This window comes from Haemaphysalis longicornis, unplaced genomic scaffold, assembly GCF_048455015.1.
Source record: "Haemaphysalis longicornis isolate Haplotype H1 unplaced genomic scaffold, Haemaphysalis longicornis Haplotype H1 scaffold_5, whole genome shotgun sequence".
Lineage (NCBI taxonomy): Eukaryota > Metazoa > Arthropoda > Arachnida > Ixodida > Ixodidae > Haemaphysalis > Haemaphysalis longicornis.
Window position 1 is genome coordinate 185,109,391 of NW_027526385.1, and position 23,763 is coordinate 185,133,153.

Here is a 23,763-nt window from a genome sequence, read left to right on the forward strand (position 1 = left end):
TTTCGGCCTCACAACACAAAATTCTTCAGGCCAATATTGATATGCTTCAGCGGAACATTATTCGCCTTTCTGGAACCTCAAGGTCATCACCGCTTCTTGTGGTGCTAAAGAAAGACTGCTCCGTGCGCTTTTGTGTGGACTATCGCGCGCTTAACAAAATAACTAGAAAAGAAGATTACTGCATGCCCCGAATTGATGACGCTCTCGACTCTTTGCACAGCGCCGAATGCTTCTCAAGCTCTGATTTCATTGCTTCTCAAGCTTTCAATGCTTCTCAAGGTGTGATTCTCAAGCTCTGACCACCAACTCCCCGAACACTAAACGTTAAGGCAATACACCCACCCTCTATGCGACGCATTTACTCGAGTCCCCCTCGCGGGGAGATGGGCCCTTCTTTTTTTTAATGGGTTCTTACTTCTTCATCCGTAATTCTGCAACAATAGCCTCGCCCCTGAGCGACCTTTTCACATCCGGAACCCCATTCCTCTAGAGCGAAGACCACAAAACAGTATTCAAGGCCCTCAAACAAGCCCTCATAACTCGACCTGTCCTCTCCCATTTCAATGAGTCGGCATCGACAATTCTTCTTACTGATGCCAGTGGGCATGGTCTTGGTGCGGTTCCACTACAGGGCAACGATTCGTCATCGGAGCGCGTCATCGCCTGCGCAACCCGCACTTTGACAGCTGGTGAGCAGAACTACACAATAACCAAGAAAGAATGCCTCGCCGTTGTCTGGGCCGTGCAAATATTTCACCCGTATTTGTACGGGTTCCACGTCTCCATAGTAACAGACATTATGCGCTTTGTTGGTTGTCCTCGCTGACAAAATTAATCGGGATGTCTTCTCCGCTGGGTTCTCCGTTTACAGGAGTACGACTTTACAGTGACTTACAAGTCGGGCAAGACTCACAATGATGCGTACGCCCTGTCCCGTTGCCCGCAGCTGTCCCCCGAAGGTAGCTCGTCCCATGTCTTCTCTTCACTCCCGCTGGCGATGGCACTTTAGCGCACCGGAAAACAAGATATTTCATTAAACCTTGTATCTCTCCAACGAAACGGATCGTACTACCGGCAGCTCATGGAACAACTCAACAGTTCCGCTTCACCACCTAATGGCCACTCACGCCCCCAACTAAACAAATCACGCCTCTTGAATGGTGGAGCGCTTTAACTTCACAATTACCACCTACCGGTGACCGATGCCTTCCAGTCATCCTTCACTGTCTTCGGAACCAAATCCCGGAAGTTTCAACGAATACGCCGTGGCTGACCACCTTGCTTTCAACAAACCTTTCCACCGCATTAAAAGCCGATCCTTCTGGCCAGGCCTTTCCACCAGCGTCGCAAAACATCTTGCGTCATGTTTGCTTGTAACCATCGTAAACGCTCCACTGTAGCCACTGCTAGGATTCTATAGCCTCTGCCTTGCCCTCCCCCTCCATTCGAAGGCATTGGCATCTACCTATATGAACTTTTGCCTTCAACTGCGGCTGGTGATCGGTTTATTTTGACTGCTGTAGATCATTTCACTCGATTCGCCGAGGCTGCTCCTTTGCGTACCGGCTCCACTGGCGAAGTCGCAGATTTTTTCTGCAAGCCATAGTTTTATGTCACGCATCACCTCGCAACCTTTAAGGTGACCGAGGACGCACACTCCTCTGAGCAGTCCTTGCGGATGTTCTTCACACACGCATATATAGTATAAGTGCAGCGTTGCAGTGGTGCAGTGGTGCAGCGGTGGCGTAGAGGTAGAGCATCCGCCTCGCGTGCATTAAAAAGAAACCAAAAAGAAAAAACCACGTATTGATGGAATTGAAGAATGGGGCTTGGAGTGCGGGCTGACCCGGCGAACATTGCTGGCAACGCATTCCCTCACCAGAGCAGGACTGGCCCCCTGGTGTAGTAACGGCCACACCCTCCCATGAATACGCCAATTAACCCACGGCACCCAGTCTCCAGTGGCTGTGAAGCAACTGACCATGGCCGTGGTCATACCTGTGACGCAGCAGAGGGTGCTAAGAATCCCTGGACCGGGACAGGCCGACATTGGAATCTGACCTTGGCAACGTTTAACACGAGAACCTTATGTAGTGAAGTGACTCTAGACGCATTGTTCGAGGAATTAAAGGGCCTTCAGTGGGATGTTCTAGGGCCTAGCGAGGTTAGGAGGACAGGTGAAGCCTTTCCGCTGCTGAAACATGGCACGACCTATGTTACCGTGGTCTAATGAACAGAAGAGAACTGGGAGTGGGATTTCTAGTCAATAAAAGCATCGCTGGCAACATAGAGGATCACTATAGCATCATAGAAAGGGCAGAAGGTCTTGCAATTAGGCTCAATAAGAGGTACAAGCTCAAGGTGGTTCAGGGCTAAGTGCCCACATCCAGCAATGACAACCAGGTAGTGGAACGCCTCTATAAACATGTGAATCGGCAATGGCTAAAGCAAAAACACAGTATACCATAGTTATGGGGGACCTCAATACTAAAGTAGGCAAGAATGAGGTTGGAGACAAGGCAGTTGCAAACTATGGTCTGGGCTGTAGAAATAGCAGAAATAACCCCCATATATGGCCCTCATAGATTATGAGAAAGCATTTGACTCAATCGAAACCCTAGCAGTCATTCAGGCATTGCGTAACGAGGAGGCAGATGAGCATTATGTAAGAATACTAGAGGATATCTACAATGACTCCACAGCTACCATTATCCTCTATGAGGAGAGCAGTAAAATACCTATAAGGAAAGGCGTCAGACAAGGAGACACAATCTCTCCAATGTTATTCACAGCATGTTTACAAGAAGTATTCAGAACGTTGGATTGGGAACAGGTGTGAGTAAGGGTTAATAAAGAATACCTCAGTAACCTCAGATTTGCTGATGACGTTGCCTTGCTAAGTAACTCGGTGGATGAATTGCAAAGCATGCCTTCCACACTGATCGAACAGAGTAGAACCGTGGGCCTGAACATTAATATGCAGAAACCCAAAATAATTATCAATAACCTCCGAAAAGCACAGCGGTTTGGGATAGCGAACGAGGCAGTAGAAATGGCAAGGGAATATATCTACTTAGGCCAAGTTGTGACCCCTGATCCCAGCTATGAGGTAAAGATAATTAGAAGGATCAGAATAGGGTGGAGTGCATATGGCAGACGTTCTCAGATAATGAATAGCAGCCTACCATTGCCCCTGAAGAAGAGAGTGTATGACAGCTGCATCTTACCGGTACTCACCTACGGGGCAGAAAACTTCAAGGCTCACTAAGAGGGTTCAACATAAATTGAGAATGACTCAGCGGTCAATGGAGCGGAGAATGATAGGTGTTAGATTAAGGGAAAAGAAGAGAGCGGAGTGGGTCAGGGAACAAACGCGTGTTAAGGACATATTAGTAGAAATCAAGAAGAAATGGATGGGGGCAGGTCACGTAATGCGAAGGCAAGATAACCGTTGGTCATTAAGGGCAACAGAGCGGATCCCTAGAGAAGGCAAGCGCTGCAGGGGGCGGCCGAAGGTTAGATGGGGAGATGAGATCAATCAGCCTGCAGGGATAAATTGGTCACTGTTGGCACAGGAGTGGAGTAATTGGAAAATAATGGGAAAGGCCTTTGCCCTGCAGTGGGAATAGATAGGCTTGTGATGATGATGATGATGATATATTATAAGTAAACAGTCGGGCACAAAGCAAGAACAATTAAAAAAGGTTTACTCACGCACAGGGAAAGAGACTTGCCGCCATCAGAGCACAGTTACATGATGCTGCCGATTACGTTCAAGCCAGCGGAACGTCAATGGTAGCGCTATCTGGACCCAACTACGCCGATATCTTTATGACTCCCCTCGAATAAAAATTTCCTGACACTGAAACTCCAAAGCCACTCTACTATGAAAGGTGTATTGATGACATTCCTGATCTCGCAGCACGGTGGTGCGAAGCTTATCACCTTCATTGAGGCATTTAACGTAGCACATATTAGTATTTCTCTTGATCATTCTTATTCGAAACACAGGGTAAACTCTCCGGACGTTACGTGCAATACCTCCCAAGCTAGGCTTCAAACTAACTGCTTAGGTAGTATTCGTTGAAAGGTTAAGGTGTCAATTTGTTCGCTTGGCCACACTGGAAACGGCCATAGACATATGCGATGCGCCATGGACATGGGGCGCCTTCGGCCACTGCGCCCTCATGCCGAAGGAAAAAAACACCAGCGTGCGTCGTCTGCTGCGTTTCAACCCGAATCTCAATGGTGGTGTCAATCGTGATGTTATTACTCGCACTCACATTGGACTCGAGGCAACAGTTTGTGTTCGGTGAGGTAGTTTGTTAACGTGCAACACAGTCATGTGCTTAATATGAACAAGTATCGCAATCCCGCGCAGCCCGGCATAACGAGTGACGGCTCACCAAAACAGTTACATGCATGCGCGCCTCGCCAGTGAATACAAGCAATAGAAAACCAATATACATGCGGCAGTATTTGCACTTCCAAACTAGCCATGTGTAACAATGCAAGACAGCTGTGAGGAAAGGACACACGTTTCTTTTTTTTCCTTGTGTGTTTTTCTTTATTAATACACTGTGACATGGGCCGTGAGTGAACTCGAGCTACCAGTGCAAACCGGAAGAGAAGACGATAGGTTGTGGGCAGGTGGCAAGGCAGCTTGGAAAAAACTAAGAAAGAAAGGAGAACGAAGAGCTACGAGTGATCGTGCGAAGGGGCTCATGCCACGGAACCACGGGCTAGGCGACGTTCCAGAGGAAGAGCTCCTGGCGTGGTTCCTGCTGCGGGTCTTCACCCAAGGCGTCCTACCTCATCCGCTCCTGGTGGCCTGTCCTAGGATCAAGGGGCAGCCTGTCGAGCGGCTCCTTCCAGGGTTCATTTGCCGAGTGCGGGCCTTTGCCGATGCTACCGGGGTGCTCATCTCAGGGGTCGTGGGTGGGACGTGGTCCTCGCGACCTGCTAGGATCAGACATCGGCATGCGGTCCTGTTGCAAACGCCGCACACGGCAGAGCAGCCATGTGCCTGTGACGATCCAGTTGCAGCAGTCGTGCCACCCCTGCCCTCGCTCGCTTCGACGGCCACATAAACTGCGACAAATCTGAGAGGGTGTCGTGACCTGTCCGTGAGACGACGCCTTTATTACTTGCGTAGAACGTTGTTGTGGGGCAGAACAGACAGTAGCTGAAGAATTGCCAAACTGTAGTTTGGGGTCACTTGTCATGTGAGACTGACGTGAGATGCCTTGTACTTTGTTTTCTTCCTCCCGTAACTCAGGGCTTGTGGGAGAGATAAACATATTATTTTCTTTTTACCTCTTCACAACGTCTGTGTCGCCTCCTTTCTCGTCCGACAGCACAGGAAAGCGTGACGAACGTCTGTTCACCATCACAATAGTAATACCTTACAGTCAAGCCTACCGTTATAGGAGAATTTGCAAAAGCAAGCCGATTTTGATTCAAGCTGTCGAGAATTTAAGGCCGCCCTCATGAATAAAAAACACACTGAACAATTTATCGACGACGCTATTGTGTGAGTGAACCAATTAGAACGTAACAAAATCTTTAGGAGAGTGCCTTGAACGTTTATCCGCAGACAAGCATAGTTTTAGCCCACTCAGTCTCCGCACCAGTAGTGTCAACCGTAGTAAGAAAGCATCACAATATCATAATTCAAAGTGAAAACTTAAAAAAGTATGTTTCCCAACTCCCACGCGTTTTGTACCGGTGTAATAACAATTCAGGAGAATTTCTGGCGAACTCTCCTATCAGCCGACCAGCAACTACTGGTTGCCTGCCAGGTAATAAATTTCGATGTAAAGTATGCCCACACATGACCACCGCACAGCGTTGGACCAGCACGGCTCAGACTATTACGCAAATATGAAGGTTAACTTTAACTGTGACTCCACTGATGTAGTATACCTTCTAGAGTGCACTATTTGAAGATAATTTATTGGCAAACTGAAACGGCCTTTCGAATGCGGTTCAACAACCAGCGCTCTCATGCAAAAAGTTGTCCTTATTTGCCCTTGTAAAGCACGTGAATGGTCCCGGTCATGCATTTTACCATCTTAAAGCAACAAGTTTGGGATACGCTTTTGAAACCCACCACTACCGCTAGGTTTGAGAATCTTTTTCATAAGTTTATGTCAGCGACGCTTCGTATCAATGAAAGCTAAGAAAACTAACGTGCTTATTCCGTGAATAAAATTGGCGATCGCATTATTTGTCCCCATGTTTATTATTATAACATTTCGGTTTCCCATCAGAAATCCCACAAACACTTCTCCACCACATAAGTGTTTCACTCTTTCATTGTCCAGTAGCTCAATCGAACGTTGTCAGCAAGTACAGCAGCTTGATTAGCCTAATCCGGCTAGACGATGCGATTTCTCCTTTGGGAGGGGTCCGGGTTCCCCCCACCACTTTGCAACATTTAACCCTAATTATTTGTGCACCCTATCTTTTTTCTCCCATTCGTCAAAGAGCGCCCTCACAAACTGGGATCTCCTTTGTTGCCTGTTTGTATCCATCCGTACTTTCTATCTTGTTTGTATCCATCCACATTCTTTTGTAACTGTACTGTCCTCAGCTATGCGTGCACTTCCCTGGTGAATGCTGGTGCGGGCCACATGCAGCGCTTCCCTGCATCCTGTTCGGTTGCTAGCTCATCATGCAGTGCTCTTTTCCGCCCCGTCTCAATTATTACCACCTGTGGAGGGCACACCCAAATTACAGTCTTCCTTTATGCTTCTATGAATCCGTCCTTACCCATCGCCCCACCCACTGAATACCTTTTTGTGTACATCTACCATCTTTCTAAAACGGCATTGTCCACCCCTCCGCGGTGCCTGAACTTGCAGCCCCCCCCCATGCGTTGCCATGTCACGCAATTTTCAGGCTGCCTTGTTCATTCGACCCCTTTTCTCTCTTTTGCAGTTTGTGGTTATAACACGGGCATAGCCCGACTGTATACATACTGTCCCATTTTGAATAATCTTTCGCTCCTCCTGACACATTTCCTCGAAGCTACGTAAAAATGTGTTCCAAATGTGTGTGGCAGCAAAATCATGCAACTGTACTCTGATGAAGGCAAGTCCCACTGCCTATACGCGAGTAAACCGCCATTGGTATTTTTCTTGCTGGGTATACGATTGTGTTATTATTATCTTTCTGCGTGTTTTGTTAGTTTATCTACCTACGTACCTACCTACCTATCTATCCACCTATATATATATATATATATATATATATATATATATATATATATATATATATATATATATATATATATATATATATATTGTAGAACAGACTGGTACGTACGGGACGAGGGACTCGGTAAGGCCACATATCAAGGTTGCAGTCATCATTGCGAGTGCTATTCGGTTGTTTCCGAAATATTTAATAGTGCCGTATGACGTGTGTTTGTCCTGTTTCTTTGATACAGTGATAAATAAGCGAAAATATCAGTCGAGGAAAAATCCGCCGTTTTTTCGGGAGCGGGAGTCGAGCCCACATCTCCGCATAACGCGCGCGGTGCACTGACCAATTATGCTATCCCGCAGCGGCTCCTCTGTCGTCTTTAACGCGGGAGTTTATATTTAGAAGTGCTCTGAGGACGGTCAACTAGCGCCGCCCCTTGACCACCGCGGGAGACGTAGAACGTCTTTTTTCCCAGCGGCCGCCACGTAAGACGTGGTCGAAGGTCGGGGTTAGCAATTGGCATATCCGAACTGCTGGAGCGAGAGCCCTCGTAATGCATGTAGCAGATCAGAAAGATACGGGACGAGGGACTTGGTAAGGACACATATCAAGGGTATACCAATTGCTAACCCCGACGTCCGACCACGTCTTACGTGGTGGCCGCTGGGAAAAAAGACGTTCTACCTCTCCCACGGTGGTCGAGGGGCGGCGCTAGTTGACCGTCCTCAGAGCACTAAAGTCGAGATAGGAGCCGATTCTGCTTCCGGCTGCTGCGCAGTGCGGGCGCAGGATGGCGAGCTCCGATCAAGGGGCGGCTTTGGCAGGCCCATCGGCCCGCGCTACCAGTTCTTCTGTTTTTGATAACTGTGCAGACCAGGCATACCAAGTTATTCTGTCTCATTTTCCATCCGGACCATCTGTCCTCAAGAGCATTCTCCTGCACGCGGACGTGAAAGCGAGGCCATACAAGGTGGAAGATTTCAGCCACCCGCTCGTACGTCTGAAATTGCTACCCGAGGTTGTTGCCTTGGGCGCATATCAGATGAACCACCTCTGGGCGGTGACGTTCTAGGACGCTGAGGCAGCTGCGAAGCTGGTTGCTGCCTCCGAACTTCACGTGAAGGGGCGGAGGTTCCTTATCATCAATCCGCGGGGCCAGGACGTGCGCACAAAGCTGCACTGGGTGCTCCACAACACCCAGACGACGAAGTGCGAGGCGCCCTGTCGCTTTACGGGAAGGTCACCGAAGTGACCCGTGACCACTGGCATGTGCCGGGTTGCACGTTGCAGCTCTCGACGACACGCCTGGTCACCCTACGAATAAAGTGAGGCGTCACCGTAGACGACATCCCGCACCAGCTACGCATCGCCGGTGAGCAGACCCTTGTCGTCGCGCCCGGACGGGTATCGCTTTGTTTGCTATGCCAACGGAGTGGCCACATTCGGCGGGAGTGCCGCGTGCCACGGTGCGGGTGTTGCCGCCTATTCGACCACAGCGAGAGCGAGTGTGCCCGCACTTACGCGAACGTTGCCGGAACAGGAGACGACGACCACAAGTCCGAGTACGTGTTCGACGCCGAATACGCGGAAAGCGCTTCGAACGGTAAAGATGAGGACGAGGACGCGGTGAAGGAGGCGACGCCCCCTGAACCTGTAGCCGCCGTGGCACCGAGCGCCGAACCACCTGCCGAAGGAGAAACGCCCACCAAATCCCCGGATGTTCAGGGCAACCAAATCGCCACGGACAGTTCCGGCTTGGCCGAAGCCCCACTTTTGGCGTCGGAGGGAGAGAAAAGCAAGGAAGAAGATGAAGTAGAGATGGCAGCAGTCCTTTCTGGTACTGCAAAGCGTGCAAGGGATGCCGTCGAAGGAAAAAGCCGCCCGCATGTTCCCACGGGGGGAACTCGAGTAAATGCGTCGCATCTACTCGAGTCAAGCAAAGCATCACGTCAAGCGTAAGCCATGCAAAGACGCCCTTGACTGAATTCCGAACGCGCGCTCCGCCGCTTATATACGTTGAGGGGACTGCGTAAGCCGGTCCCAGTCGACGACGTTGGCGTACTTGTAAAGCGGCGTGGACTCTAGGTGTTTGAGCCAACCGCGGATGTTGCTTGGCCGGAGAACGGCACACCGGTTATATGCGCAGCGCGCCCGAAGGAGAGGAAACCGCGGAAGAGAGAGTACTGCACATGCGCCGGCCCAAGCGCGTCTGCCGGCCGCGGCTATGACGCAACGTGCCGCGGCTATGACGCAACACAATCCAACACAATCCACTTTAATCCAATCCAATCCAATCCAAATCCAATCCAAGCCAAGCCAAGCCAAGCCAAGCCAATCCAATCCAAGCCAATCCAATCGAATCCAATCCAATGCCCCTCGCGAGAGAGTGTTCGAATCCAATCCAATGCCCCTCGCGAGAGATGTGTTCGCTTTCGCCTCGACTCGACGCGCATGCGCAGTGAGCGTGCGGACTACGGACGCCAACGCGGGTGACATCGTGAGTTACTGAAATGCTCTGCATTTAAAACAGGTCAGCACCGCCGAGCCGAGCGGTGACGAGCCACCGGCGAAGGCTCCGACGCATGCTCGACGGGCGTCGGTGAAAGTGAAACCGAACATCAACGCGGAGCGGCCCAGGAAGCCACCAGACACTTAACGTGAAGCCCCTTTTGCGTCCCTGCAATGTGAATAATGCCCAGTGATGTTCTCCGTGCAGTGCAGCGCAACGAACAGCCGTCTCCGGGGAGTGTTGAGCAGCTACTACGGACAGGAGCACGGCAACACACATGGGATATCCGCCGTCGCTACACTGGAGCCTAGGGTTCGTTGAGCTGGTCTTTGTCTTTTGTTCTTGGTGTGCTTCAGTTCTATGTAATGGCTACGTTAAATAGGCCGCTTTGCATTCCTACGTTAAACGTAAGAGGGCTTGGGACTAGGCTGAAGGAATATCAGCTGCGAAGGATTATGGACGACAAAGAAATAGATATAATGGCCATTCAAGAAATAAAAATCGATAGCGAAGGCAGCACCGAGAGTATGATAAGGCCCTTTAGTTTGCGTTACAGCGTTTGCGTGTGTCATTCCGTGGGAAATTTCTGGGGGGTATTGTCACATGGAACCACTAAAGCTTCAGTGGCCGACAGTAGCCCTGCAGCAGCCGTTTCCACTGGCAAGCATTCCTCGAACAAGCCCTCGCCTGCTTCGCCTGGTAATTTGTCAGCTCTTGCGGCCACACTCAGTCCCGACGTAAAGCCAAACCAGACCAAATTATTGCTTGATATTTTGTCCAAGCACCGTGCTTCGTTTTATGTGCATTCGCTTGACCTCACACAGACCACTGGCACAGATCATCGAATAGAAAGAGCTGGATCGGCTGCGATCCGACGCAGACCGTATCGTGTGTCCTCGTCTGGGCGCAAGATAATTGAAGATAATGCGGCTGATAGGCTAAAGCGCAAATTCATTCGCTCATCTACAAGTTCATGGTCATTCCCCGTTGTGCTGGTCGAAAACAAAGATGGCAATTTGTGTTGCTGCGTTGATTATTGGGTGCTTATAAAGATCACTAGAAAGGACGTGTATCATATGCCCCGCATAGACGATGCTTCAGACTGTTTGCAAGAGGATTAGCACTTCTCCAGCTTGGATCTTCGATCGGGGTACTGGCAAATCCCGATGGTTGAAGCGGACAACGAAAAGACGGCATTTACTACCCCAGATGGCTTTTATAAGTTTAATCTGATGCTGTTCGGCCTTTTTATTGCCCCGGCTCTATTTGAACGCTTGACAGACACTGCTTCGGGGCTTCAAATGGAAAACGTGTCTGTCTTATCTGGACGACGTGGTAATCTTTTCGTCCACATTCTCGAAGCATCTCGAGCGCCTTGATCAAGTGCTAACTTGCCTTTCTAATGCTGGCCTGCAAATGAATACTAAAATATGCCATTTCGGTTGTAAGAGCATCAAAGTGCTGGGGCATGTCGTTTCCAAGGATGGAATACATCCCGACACGGAAAAGACTGTGGCTGTTATCAATTTTCCTCGGCCACTACTACAGAAAGATTTGCGAAGCTTTCTTGGCTTCGCATCGTACTTCCGGCGTTTGATCTGCAATTTTGAAACATTCGCTTCACCTCTGCACGAGCTTTTACGCGCCAAAGTGCCCTTCGTCTGGATGAACAAGTGCAGAAAACTTTTCGAGCCGTCAAAGACGCCTCTACGTCCGACCTCGTCCTGCGTCATTTCGACGATACAGCACCCACTATACTCCACACTGACGCTAGCGGCTGTGGCATTAGATCTGTTCTTTTGCAGCAAGGTGCTCACCGTCATGAAAGGATGGTCGGGTACGCTAGTCGTGCATTCACACCAGCAGAGCAGAACAACAGTATTACCGACCAAGAATGCCCCACAGTTGTTTGGTCAATTCAGAATTTTCGTCCCTACCTATACGGCCGTCATTTTACCATGGACAAAGACTACCATGCCCTTTGCTGGCTATCAAGAATGAAGAATTTGTCTGGGCGCCTAGGCCGTTGGGTGTTGCGTCTGCAACAGTATGACTTCACCGTCACGCCCAGATCCGGAAAAAGCATCTGGATGCCGACGGACTGTCACGGTGCCCCCTATCCTTCTACTTGCAACCGGCAGTGTCGCAAGCATTCTCAGACTCCAGTCAGCCGTGTTTACCCATGGCACCCTTCAACCACGCTTCTGTACCCGAGTCTACCGAACTGAAAACGCTACAGCGCGCAGACTTTTATTGACGCGTTTTAATCGACCGCCTCGACAGATCCGTCCAGCCACCCTATAGCCGCCTGCGACGTCAACTTCATCTCTTTGGTGTCATAAATGGAGTGCTTTGCAGCACAAACCAGCACCTTACAGGCTACAAATGGTTTCCAGTGGTTCCCCGTCAACTCCGACGGCGCATACTCGAGGCGCTTCACGATGATGCCACTTCTGGACATCTCGGCTTTCCGAAAACGTATGATCGCGTTCGCAGTCGATTTTTCTGGCCTGGCCTCTCTATCAGTGTTGCACAATACGTAGCCTCTTGTGATTCGTGCCTGCAGCGCAAGCGATCGATGTTACCCGCGGCCGGTTTACATCAACCAGTTCCGTGCCCCTACGCTCCCTTTGAAGCCGTAGGCATAGACTTGTACGGGCCCTCACCTCCAACAACTGATGGTTTCCGCTGGATTGTGACGGCAGTGGACCATTTGACCCAATACACTGAGACAGCTTCCCTAAAATGTGGTAGTGCTGAAAAAGCCGCTGACTGTATTACGCAGTATCATCTTGCGACAGGGGGCACCTCGGGTTCTGTTGAGTGACCGTGGCAAAATTCCTTTCCGACGTCCTTGCGGAAGTGCTTCGGGCTGCCGACATCGCCCATAGAACCTCTTCTACTTCCCATCCCCTGACGAACGGGCACACCGAGCATTTCCACCACACTCTGTCCGGCATGATCTCGATGTACGTCAGCCCGGACCACAGCAACTGGGACATAATCCTAACCTTCTTGACATTCGCATAAAATTCATCTGTCCAGCGCACCACCAGTTACTCGCCCTTCTTCCTTGTTTACAGCCATCCCCCCTCTTTTGCTCTGAACACGGCCTTTTTCTCGGCTCCGCTCCCCTCTATTTCGCCTTTTCACGATCAGTTCACCCTACGGATCACTCACTGTGGACGTGTAGCCAGAGACCGCACCAAATCCAGCCAGCAAGAAAAGAATGCCCGTTACAACTCATCGCATCGCTCCGTTAAATTCTACAAAGGGGTCGAGGTTCATATTTGGACCCCTAATTGTAATCCAGAACTTTGTGTAAAGTTTTTTCACCGCTACCTGGGCCCCTACGTTATCCTCGAACAGACTTCACCTGTTAATTATCGCGTGTCACCAGTGTATATTTCCGAGGACCATCGGCGAAGTGGAACCGAAATAGTGAATGTTTCACGGTTAAAACCCTTCACCCGTCGCCAGCTCTAACCCTGTACGGCCAGAAGGCCGCCTTCAGCAGCGGGGGAAAATGTGTGGGCATTGAGTGTCCTGCTGTGAAATTTGTGCGTGGAAGCGACACGATCATTGTGAAATGTAGTGTGGAACACGGTAAGTCAATCCCTCTGTTCCTTCTACCCTCCCAATCCATCGCCACTGTCATCTGGATGTAACCGTCATCATCCCCGCGCGGTTCCATCTTTTGGTAGCCTGTGCTCGGCCACCTAATTAAAAGTGGTCCTTCTGCATCTCGAACTCTGTCTGTCGATACACACACACACATATATATATATATATAGTTATATATATTTATATATATATAGAATAGGAGTTGGCAGTCAAGAAAACCTCGAAAAGCAAAGGGGGGAATGCGGTCCGTCATAGAAACATTTGAAACATATGAATAATTTTTTGAGTCAGAAAGAAACTGGTGAAAAAATGCCCGCCGGGTGGGATCCGAACCCAAGACCTCCAAAACTACCTTAACAACCTTAACAAACTACCGTACTACAAAACTATTTTAATATAAATACCCGAGAAAGTGGTGGGGAAACAGCCCCGCCAATAGCGTAGTGGTCATCACACCACACCACCATCGCACCACGGCGTGAGCGCTCGGTCGGTGATGAGACTGATCCCGATGAGTGTCATCTGCTACAGCGTAGAAGAGAACGAGGTTCCAACAATCTCCCCCGCCGACAGATGACGTAAGTTGGCCAGAGTCGAACGGTCTTTGTAGAGCCTAGGTGTTTCTTGCACTGGGGGCTTTGAACCCAAACGTTCGGAAGAAAAGCCCCGTCTAGTCTCGCCATTGACTAGTCGGGTGTGTGTCGTTCGAAACTTGCGGTTACCTTGGGCCAAGAAGTTTGGTACTCCTCCATGTCGTATCTGTTCATGGGCGTGCTGGGTCACAATTGTTGCAAAGTCTGCGTTCTTCGGTCGATGTTTGGGATAACTGTGCTCTATATGTGTGGTTGCCGAACGCCATTCCCCGAACTCGCAATAAATCGTCGCCGTCAAGAGAGTCGCAACTTCTCGATTGGAGTATGGGAGAAAAGGTGCTTCTGACTAACACAGTTCGTCCAGATGTTAAAGTGATCGTTTTCCACGCCAACGAGATAATGCTCTGCCTGCTGTACTTTGGTGGTGCTTTCATCCAGATATGTTAGAATGGTTCCTTCGCCATTCCTGCTGACCTTGGCACCTTTTCTTTGATGATTTGTTAGGCTCTGGAGCCCCATCTTCGTAACGCCAAAGTGATCCGCCGAGTATACCACTGCTTTCCGCGTAAGCGCAATCACATGTCGTTCATCCATCATTAGGAGTGTTTTTTCATACTGTGTCAATACCAGTTTGGTCAGCGAGCTTTTTCGTCCTTGTATTTATGGCGATGTTTTTTAGCGTGAGTCATGGTTCAGAACTCTCAATTCCTCACTGTCTTTCACCGTTTCTGTAAACATGGTAACGCTTGCACAGTAAGTTCTATTGCCTCATAATGGCATTGGTGTTTGAACCGTCCAGCCTAACAATGGTTCAACTGCTTTTAGTGTCATGGTCAGGGATTTTACTTTGCCGGTTCGTAGACTCCATCAGGGGTCCGCACCAATACCAACCGATGCTTTTTTATTTCGCGGAGTCGTTGTGCGCTGAGGGCCCGTGCATGGAAGTGCCTTTTGTCTCGTCATCTTCATGATTTGGGCGTCTGGCATAGGAATATGCTCGTTGCGTGGTTTTTCAATCTGGAGCGCCTCAATCTGTGCAGTGCTGTCTGTCTTCTTCGGTGCAATGAACAGACGTACTTTTCGGAGGATTTTCTTCTCCTTTTCACCTCCAAATACACGAACAGTGAAGGTCTCCTCTCCTAACAATTTGTATTCTAGTCTGTTCGACGCATCTGCAGTGTAAAACTGCGTTGGCTTCTGCCGTCGAACAGAATTCGGCATTGTCCCGATGATTCAGAGCCCGCGACTTTTGCAGTCAAAGTATAGAGGAGGACTGTGGAGCGAGTTTGCCAACAAATCAGGCCGATCGGTTTAGAGGTCACGTTGCTTCTGCTCAGGACGTCTGACGTGCGCATGGTGGTTGCATGCTGACGAGCCCACTCGCCATACCGGAGTTGACCTGAGCAGTCCTTGGACAAGTAGCTTCCTTCAGACATCGGAAGCATCGACCTTCCTTGGTGAGGAGCTGTTTTTTGCTTGCGATGTTCTCTTCATCGAAGTCACCCACCACTGAACAGTGCTTTGTGGACTTGACTGGCACAACATGCACCGCTGAGTGTTGTCACCTGAAATGTGTAGAACCGACAGGGTGTGTAAGGCACCGTGTTGCTGCTGTCTAGGTGGCTCTTTTGGGGTCTTAGCGAACTCTGAGGTTTATACTCTTGTACAGTGATCTATGGCTTCTCGACCCTGGACTTGATGGTCAATGAACTCGAGAAGCCAATGAAGCTCTTGTTCGGGCTGTGTCGTCGGCTGCTGTCGGTCAGTTATTGCTTGAGTAAAAATAAACGTCGTTGAAGGCGTCTGTGGGGTGATGCGTTCGTGAAACATCAGAACCATGTCGCATGGCAATAATCTGAAGATGATCTAACGTAGCATTGGGCAGTAATTAGCGGCACTAGTGCCAGGTGCCTTCATACTTCGTACGTGTACTTGGACCTCGTCGTATAGCTGTCAAAGTTGATGTACGCTCGAAGACGACAAAACGGGTTTGAAGTCGAGAAGGCTTCTGAGGAGATCTTGAACGTTAGCCTTTCATCACCGAAGCACTTCTTTGGGTTATCGAGGGCGTCTTTGAAACAGTCATCACTGCACTGCAGGAGGGTGTTCCGATAGTTAAACTAATCTGCTGCACTCAGGTCGTCGTTATTGTGGACAGCCGATGGAAACTGCACCCAGAAACGCTGCCATGTCTTCCGGTTTCTGTCGAACTCCACAAGAACAACCTTGTCCCCACATTTTCCCTCTTCTGAGGTCTTACTGCTGAGCAGGTCGTCTGGCGTCTCGTCAAAAATCTTGTCAAGAGTCTGCCTGTAAGTGAAGCGCCTCCATTCCTTCAAGAACGATGGTCAACTCGGACGCCGAAAGTCTTGTTGCCCTGCACTGCGCCTTCCACTTCTGTTATGCCGTCCAATTGTGACCGGAGGCTCCGACGACGGTGGAGTAGTCATTCCATGGCGGTAAGCTGGCGCTCTGGGAAGCTGGGGCCCAAGATCGTAGGTGTCGCGTCGGTTGGAAGGCATGCGTGGCTCAGTGCGTCGATGAGGCTAGCCTTGTCTTGAGATCCCGGGTTTCTCGCACCTCCGACTGCCATGCCATTGCGAGACGGCGGACAGCACACGTCCAGAAAGAATGAGGGCTCCAATGATTCTGGCTGCGGGAGCAGCGCGAGCGCGTGCCCACCACTCGGTCGCTGCTAATGAGAGTGATGGTGATGAGTGCCATCTGCTATAGCACAGAAAGAATGAGGCCGAGCTAGAGACACACGAGAAAGTCGTAGAAAAAATAAAAATAAAATTACGTTTACTGACGTTTTAGGAAGAGAAAGAAAAGGAAGACTGAAGAAAGGAAGTCCTCTTCCTGAAACATCAGTAAACCTATTTTTATTTTTATTTTTTCTACGTTATTCTCGTGTGTCTCTGTCTCTAATAACCTTATTTTTTCGCGCTCTGTGTGAGTTTTTATCTTTCCAGACTATATATATATATATATATATATATATATATATATATATATATATATATATATATATATATATATATTGTAATGAACAAGACCGATTCCTACGGCCCCATGTTTATTCTTTTCCTCTACGAGCTCCACTCCGCCTCTTCCTCTTCTTCCAATCGGCAGCCGTCTTATTTGGTTTAGCGGGGAATTGGCCACTCACGTGGCTTTCAGCTTTTGCTTCGTAGTCATTCACGCCTTCACATTCAGGAACACTGCGATGAGGTGCTCCTACGAACTCTTTTGGTTTGCTCGTGTCTGTGGCGCGAAGGTCGCCATAAAGGTAGGCATACCAACGGCCGAAGAGAGGGCTGTACGTCTGTGCTCTATGGAACTGTCTCTCGTGTCGCTTCGTGTATTCCTTTACAGCCAGTGCTGTGCTCTCTATCGGTGAAGCGAAAAGCACTACGCCTTCAGGGATGGTCATGTTCTCGAACGCCCAGGAGGAGCGTTATGCAGCTGATTTGGACGGCTTCAACAACTGTTGCTAAAATGGGCTGGTCTGTGACAGGTGCATCCTTGTGTGCTTCATGCTTTTTGTCACCCTGTTGGATGTTTGGCTGCTTGCAAACTTTCCCCGGCATGTCTTTTTGTTCAGCTTCATCGGCCTCAACTGAAACAATGACATGTTGCGCTGCAGCAGAAAATTGGGAAGCGTTAACAGATGGGTTGCACGCAGTGCCCACCTCACTGTTCCTATCGTATTTTTGTGGGGACAACAAGCGTTCCGTGGGGTTGTTGGAATAGCCCGTCGCAGTGGATGGAAAATGATCTTCCGCCAGCACTCTGGCAGTGTAGTGGTTCTTTGTACGACAAAAAGGAACGCTTCAAACGGCTAGTTTTGCTCCTCACATTTATATGGTCGATATTCTGACAGTTTCTCTGGTAATGTTCCAGGACAATCTCTTTATAAACAAAGCTTTCGGTGCATTGGAGTGTGGTCGAATCTGACAGTTTTCAATGGCTTCCAATGGGACTGTGGCTCAGTGGCGATGGCGAATGGCTCTGTGGGCTCGCACACTTCTCCGAACCGACGGAAGTCGAAAGTGGCTTCCTGTACGCCGATGGTTTCCTCCACGCATGAGACCATCGGCGGGTCACTGGCTTGCTTTAGCACCTTAGAATGCTGTACCTCATCTTCAGTCACAATTGTGGTCACCTTGCTTGTTTCCGCTTGTTCCTTCACCGCCATATCATTGAATACGGGACCAAAGCCAGGAGTCTCCACAAGGGTCTGCGGCGAGGCTTGCAGGTAAGGCTCTTCTGCCTTCGTGGTTGCGCTCTGCTGCAGTACTGCAGCCAGGAGGGTGAAATCTTGGAGGCTCAAATGTTCTGGCTGCAACGTGAAGTTTGCAGCCTGGACGGGGTCAGCAAGGCCATCTATGACATATTGCCTGTCTGCAGGCGACAACGAAGGGAGGCCGCATTCTGCAGCAGGCGGAGCTTGTCATACAAGTAATCCTTGATGTCCGCACAGCGGCCTCGGTACCGGCTCCGCTTTTCCATGTAGCAAGCATCATAAGTACCTGCGAAGCTACCAAACGGAGCGATCAACGCCACGCTCCAGCTTGTCCTGTTCAAATGCGTGTGTCCCTCGTACAGATGCCACACCTGGGCAGCGTCGCGCAGGCGTTCTACAGCGAATAGCCACTTCATATGCTCGGGCCACGCATCGCAGGTGGCAAGGCTGTCAATTAGCTGTGCCCGGTGAACAGCGTCGTCCAGAAATTCACGAAACGGAGGTACGTCCGCGTGGGCAGGCGATGATAACGCGCTGCCTCGTACTGCGTATTGTGGGGTAGGCACGATGTCGGACTGTCAGCACTGGTCGTCATTGGGAGAGGTTGCTCACTTACGAAGGAGAATCCAATGGGCAGAAATCGCGCACGAACGCCGGACACAGCGGCGAGTCAAGAAGACGTCGGCCGCTGGGGAAGGTCGCGCCCCTAGCTGGCTGGCCTACGGCTGGGCTGTCTGTGCGTTCGGCGCTAGGCCCGGGACCGCGGAACCACCGATGAACCCGGGCAGCAGGGCTGGAAGGCGCACCTTCCCTTGGCCGTTGCTCAGAGCCGTCCCTAAGGCTGGATCGCCAAGAGAGAGAGCAGGTCTGGAGGCTGGGTCGCCTTGGCGCTTGACGGCTTGTCGGCTACGCCACTTGTAATGAACAACGCCGGTTCCTGGGACGCCATGTTTATTGTTTAGTATTTTTTTAACGAGCTCCACACCGCTTGCTACTTTTCTTCCAGTCGGCGGCCGTACTCTTTGGTTTAGAGGGGAATTGGCCACTGACCTGGCTTTCAGCTTTTGCTTCGCAGTCCTTCACACCTTCAGCATATATATATACATTGTAGTGCAAAAGATTCGCCCATTTAGATTATTCTATCAGGCACTGTGAAGGACACACTATGCCCTTGAGGGTATGCTCTGATATGGTGACCATGGGCAATATTGGGTATGTAGTGAATGGGGACTGTGAAGACGACGATATAGCACCGGCCTAGTGAAGAACGCGCCACGATCTCTGATAGCTGGCTGCATCGTGATCATCGCTCCTGCTAGTCCTCTCAGTGTCTACCTGAATACCGTCACCTGAAACGCTACCATTCTCTGCCAATAAACACCTCTTTAATTGGTGGAGTGTTGGGGTTCCCGTCCTCACCGCACCCTGGAGTTACGAAGCAGAAGTCTCCGTCGCGTACTGTCCACTGACGACCCTCGGGAAATGCCGTCTCCTTCGCAACCCCCCATCGGCTGTTCCGGTGCGTTCCGTGAGCGAGACCCACCTATATTCTATGCCGGTGACGACCAGGACGTCGAGGATTGGCTGTCTTCGTATAAAAGGGTGAGCGCACATAACAGATGGGATGACAAGATGAAGCTGAACAATGTCCCATTCTCCCTCAAGCGACTCGCTGAGACGTGGTACCTGAACCACGGAGCCGACTTGCAGCTTTAGCCAGCTTTCAAAACCGATTTTCTGAAAGTATTTGGCCGCCCAGCCGTGCAGAAACTTGCGCCGAACAACTTTTGCGAGAGCGGGCGCAGAACGCAGTCGAAACATTCACGAGTTAGATAGAAGACGTTAGCAGCCTGTGCAAGCGGGCAGACGCTTCTATGAGCGAGGCTGACGAAATCAAGCATCTCCTCAAGGGGATAGACGACGACGCCTTTCAGATGTTGCTGATTAAGGATCCCCACAGTGCCGCTGACGTCATCAACTGGTGCCAGAGCTTCGACAAGCTCCGCAAGCAGTGGCTTCTCACGCGGCGCTCAGCGTCACAAGCGGGAGAGCCCCTTTCGTGATTGGTCGTCGGCAGCGAGGAGTCTTCCCTGATGCCCCGCACTCAAGATTTTATTCGCCAAGAACTCGCGCGTCAACTATCTCTTCTATCGTGTGTGCCCGCTGCGGTATCAGCACCCCGATTGTCTTCAACACTTCAGTAAGCGCTACGGGAACAAGTCGCCGAAGCTCTCCCTTCGGCCTGCCCATCGGGGCATGTGGCTGCTCCCATATCGCCGTCGCTAACCTACACAGCAGCATTGCTTTGACCTCGCCAGCAGGCACAGCTTTGCGCCCCACGATCGCCGCAGCTTCCGTCAATGTCGCCAACCCGACCACCACCTCATGCGCCAAACGTGTGGCGAACGCCTGAAAGTCGTCCCATATGCTTTATGTGTCGTGCCGCCGGCGACGTCGCCCGTTACTGTCGCCGCCAAGCCGTCTCATACGATCAGTCGTTTCAGTCGCCGTCATACGTCGTGTATGAGCCGCCACTTCGTCAGCAGTCCACCTTGCCGCCGTCGAACTCGCCACCTGCTGCCCGACCGACATTCAACAGCCGCAGGTCGTCCACGCCGCGTCGCCGATCTATTTCGCCCATGCATCCCCGCGTTGAGCCAACACAGGAGGAAAACTAGTCGCCGCAGTTCCAGAGGCAAGAGCTGCGTCTACGTCGAAAACCTTAAGTGCTCGATTTACCCCCCACAATGCCATTGATGTTACTGTTGAAGGACTCGCCGTTATCGCCCATGTCGATACCGGAGCTGCCGTGTCAGTAATTAGCGAAAAGGTCTGCAGCAAATTACGCAAAGTGACGACGCCAGTGTCCGATATCACACTTCGCACCGCCAGCGCACAACACATCCGGCCCGTTGCTGCGTGCACTGCGTGGTTCACAATTGAACACATCACTTACCCCATTGAGTTTATCGTGCTCACTTCGTGCTCCCGCGACGTCATTCTCGGTTAGGATTTTCTGTCAACCCACCACGCTGTTATCGATTGCGCCCGTGCTCAGCTGGAGTTATTTTCAATTCAAGACGCCTCATCGGACAAGCCCCTGCCTGTTTTCGCCTAGTTGTCGCTGAAGACACAGACGTTCCTCCTAGCTGTGCCGTACTTGTACCCGTTCTGTGCGACTCAGTTCCCGACGCCACAGTGCTGCTCAGCTCTTCCGAGCTGTTTTGCCGCCGGCAATGCTTCCCGCTTCCGTTCGCAGTTTTAGAAATGCAGCGTGGGTTCAGCTCTATGTTTGTTTGCAACCCCTATTCCTCTCCAGCTACACTGTTTAGTGGTGAGTGCCTAGGTCGTGTAGAAGAGATTGACGCCCTCCTCGTCACCGACGTTCCGAATAACTCATCGGACGTTTCACTTGCTCTCTACCCCTCCGCTCCAGCCCCGGATACCTTGATTTTCCTTCGCTCAGTCGACGAGATTCTTCCTGCGCCTGAACGAAACCGACTTCTCGCCATGCTTCAAAAGTTCATCTCGTCTTTCTACCGCCAGACATCCTCCTTGGGCCGCTCGTCTACGGTTACTCACCGCATTGGCACAGGAACTCACCCGCCATTACGACAACGGCCGTATCGTGTGTCAGCCAAAGAACGTGGCGTTATTGACAGTCATGTGGACGACATGCTTGAACGTGGCGTCATACAGCCTTCCAACAGCCCGTGGGCGTCACCGGTTGTTCTCGTCACAAAGAATTACGGATTCATTCGCTTATGTGTAGATTATCACCCAGTCAACAAAATAACACGCAAGGATGTTTACCCTCTCCCTAGAATCGACGACGCCCTCGGCACTTTGCAAGGAGCCGAGTTCTTTTCTTCCCTTGATTTAAGGTCTGGCTACTGGCAGGTCCCCATGGCGGATGCTGATCGTGCGAATACGGCCTTTGTAACACCAAATGGCTTCTACGAGTTTACCGTCATGCCTTTTGGCCTTTGCAACGCGCCAGCAACGTTTGAACGCATGATGGACAATATTTTGCGCGGCCTAAAGTGGAAAACCTGCCTATGTTACCTTGATGATATTGTCGTTTTTTCTTCCGATTTCGACACGCGTATTACCTGCCTTCGACAAGTGTTGAAATGCCTCACTGATGCAGGACTTCAGCTTAACCTCAAGAAGTGCCGCTTTGCTGCCCGCCAACTTACAATTTTAGGTCACGTTGTGTCCAAAGATGGCGTCAGTCCTGATCCTGACAAACTTCGTGCGGTCGCCGAGTTTCCTAAGCCCACCACCACCAGGCAGCTCCGGAGCTTTATCGGCCTCTGCTCGTACTTCCGACGAGCCGTGAGGAACTTTGCGTCGATAACGGCACCTTTAACGATGCTTTTGAACGGGTCCAACGACATCGCTCATTGGTCTTGAGAGTGTGACAAGGCTCTCAAAAAGCTCCGTTCTGTGATTACCTGTCCAGCGACCCTTCGCCATATCGACCCGTCGGCCCCTACTGAGCTTCATACTGACGCCAGCGGTGTTAGTCTGGGCGCTGTGCTCGCTGAACGGAAATCTGGTTTCGACGAATACGTCGTTGCTTATGCGAGCCGGACACTCACAAGAGCGGAGGAAAACTACTCTGTCACGGAGAAAGAGTGTCTGGCTATTGTGTGGGCCGTAAGCGAATTTCGTCCCTACGTGTATGGCAGGCACTTCGACGTAATCACCGACGACCATGCCCTATGCTGACTATCTTCATTGAAGGATCCGTCTGGTCGTCTTGGAAGGTGGGCCTTTCGCTTACAATAGTACGATATTCAAGTGCTCTATCGTTCTGGCCGCAAACACACCGACGCCGATGCTCTCTCACGCTCTCCTATGACCGCCGACAGTGCCTTTTTGTCATTCATAGACGGAAGTGTGTCCTCTCTCTCACTTGACGACATGCCTCGCGAGCAGCGCAAGGATCCCTGGATCACTTCTTTTTAGGACTTTCTGACAAACCCTGCTTCGCCAAACGCCCCTCGAGCTGTGCGGCGACAGGCTACTCACTTCGCTATTCGTGACGAGCTTCTGTACCGCCGAAATTATAACGCAGACGCCCGGAAGTGACTGCCCGTTATTCTCCGCCATCTCCGTTCAGACGTTTGCGCATGTTTTCACAACAATGCGCAGTGTGGTCATGCTGGTGTACTGAAGACATACCGACGTCTCGGTATGCGGGCTACACTTTTTTCACCAAGGGCGTCTGTTCCTGCGAAAACTCAACGCCGTAAGTCCCCACCAAACAAACCACCGGCTCTGTTGCAGCCCCTGCTGTGTCCAGTACGACCTTTCGACCGCGTAGGATTTGATTTGTTTAGAAACCGCTCCCACACACGGTTTCCGGAAACCGCTTGGTCGTCGTCGCGGTAGACCACTTAACGAGATACGCTGAAACCGCCGCACTACCAGCCGCTAACGCCTGTGAGGTCGCCTCATTTTTCCTACGCCGGTTCGTTCTTCGTCACGGTGCCCCTAGAGGGTTGCTCAGCGAAAGAGGCCGTGAGTTTCTATCTGAAGTAATTGAAGCCCTGCTCGCAAAGTGCAACGTTATC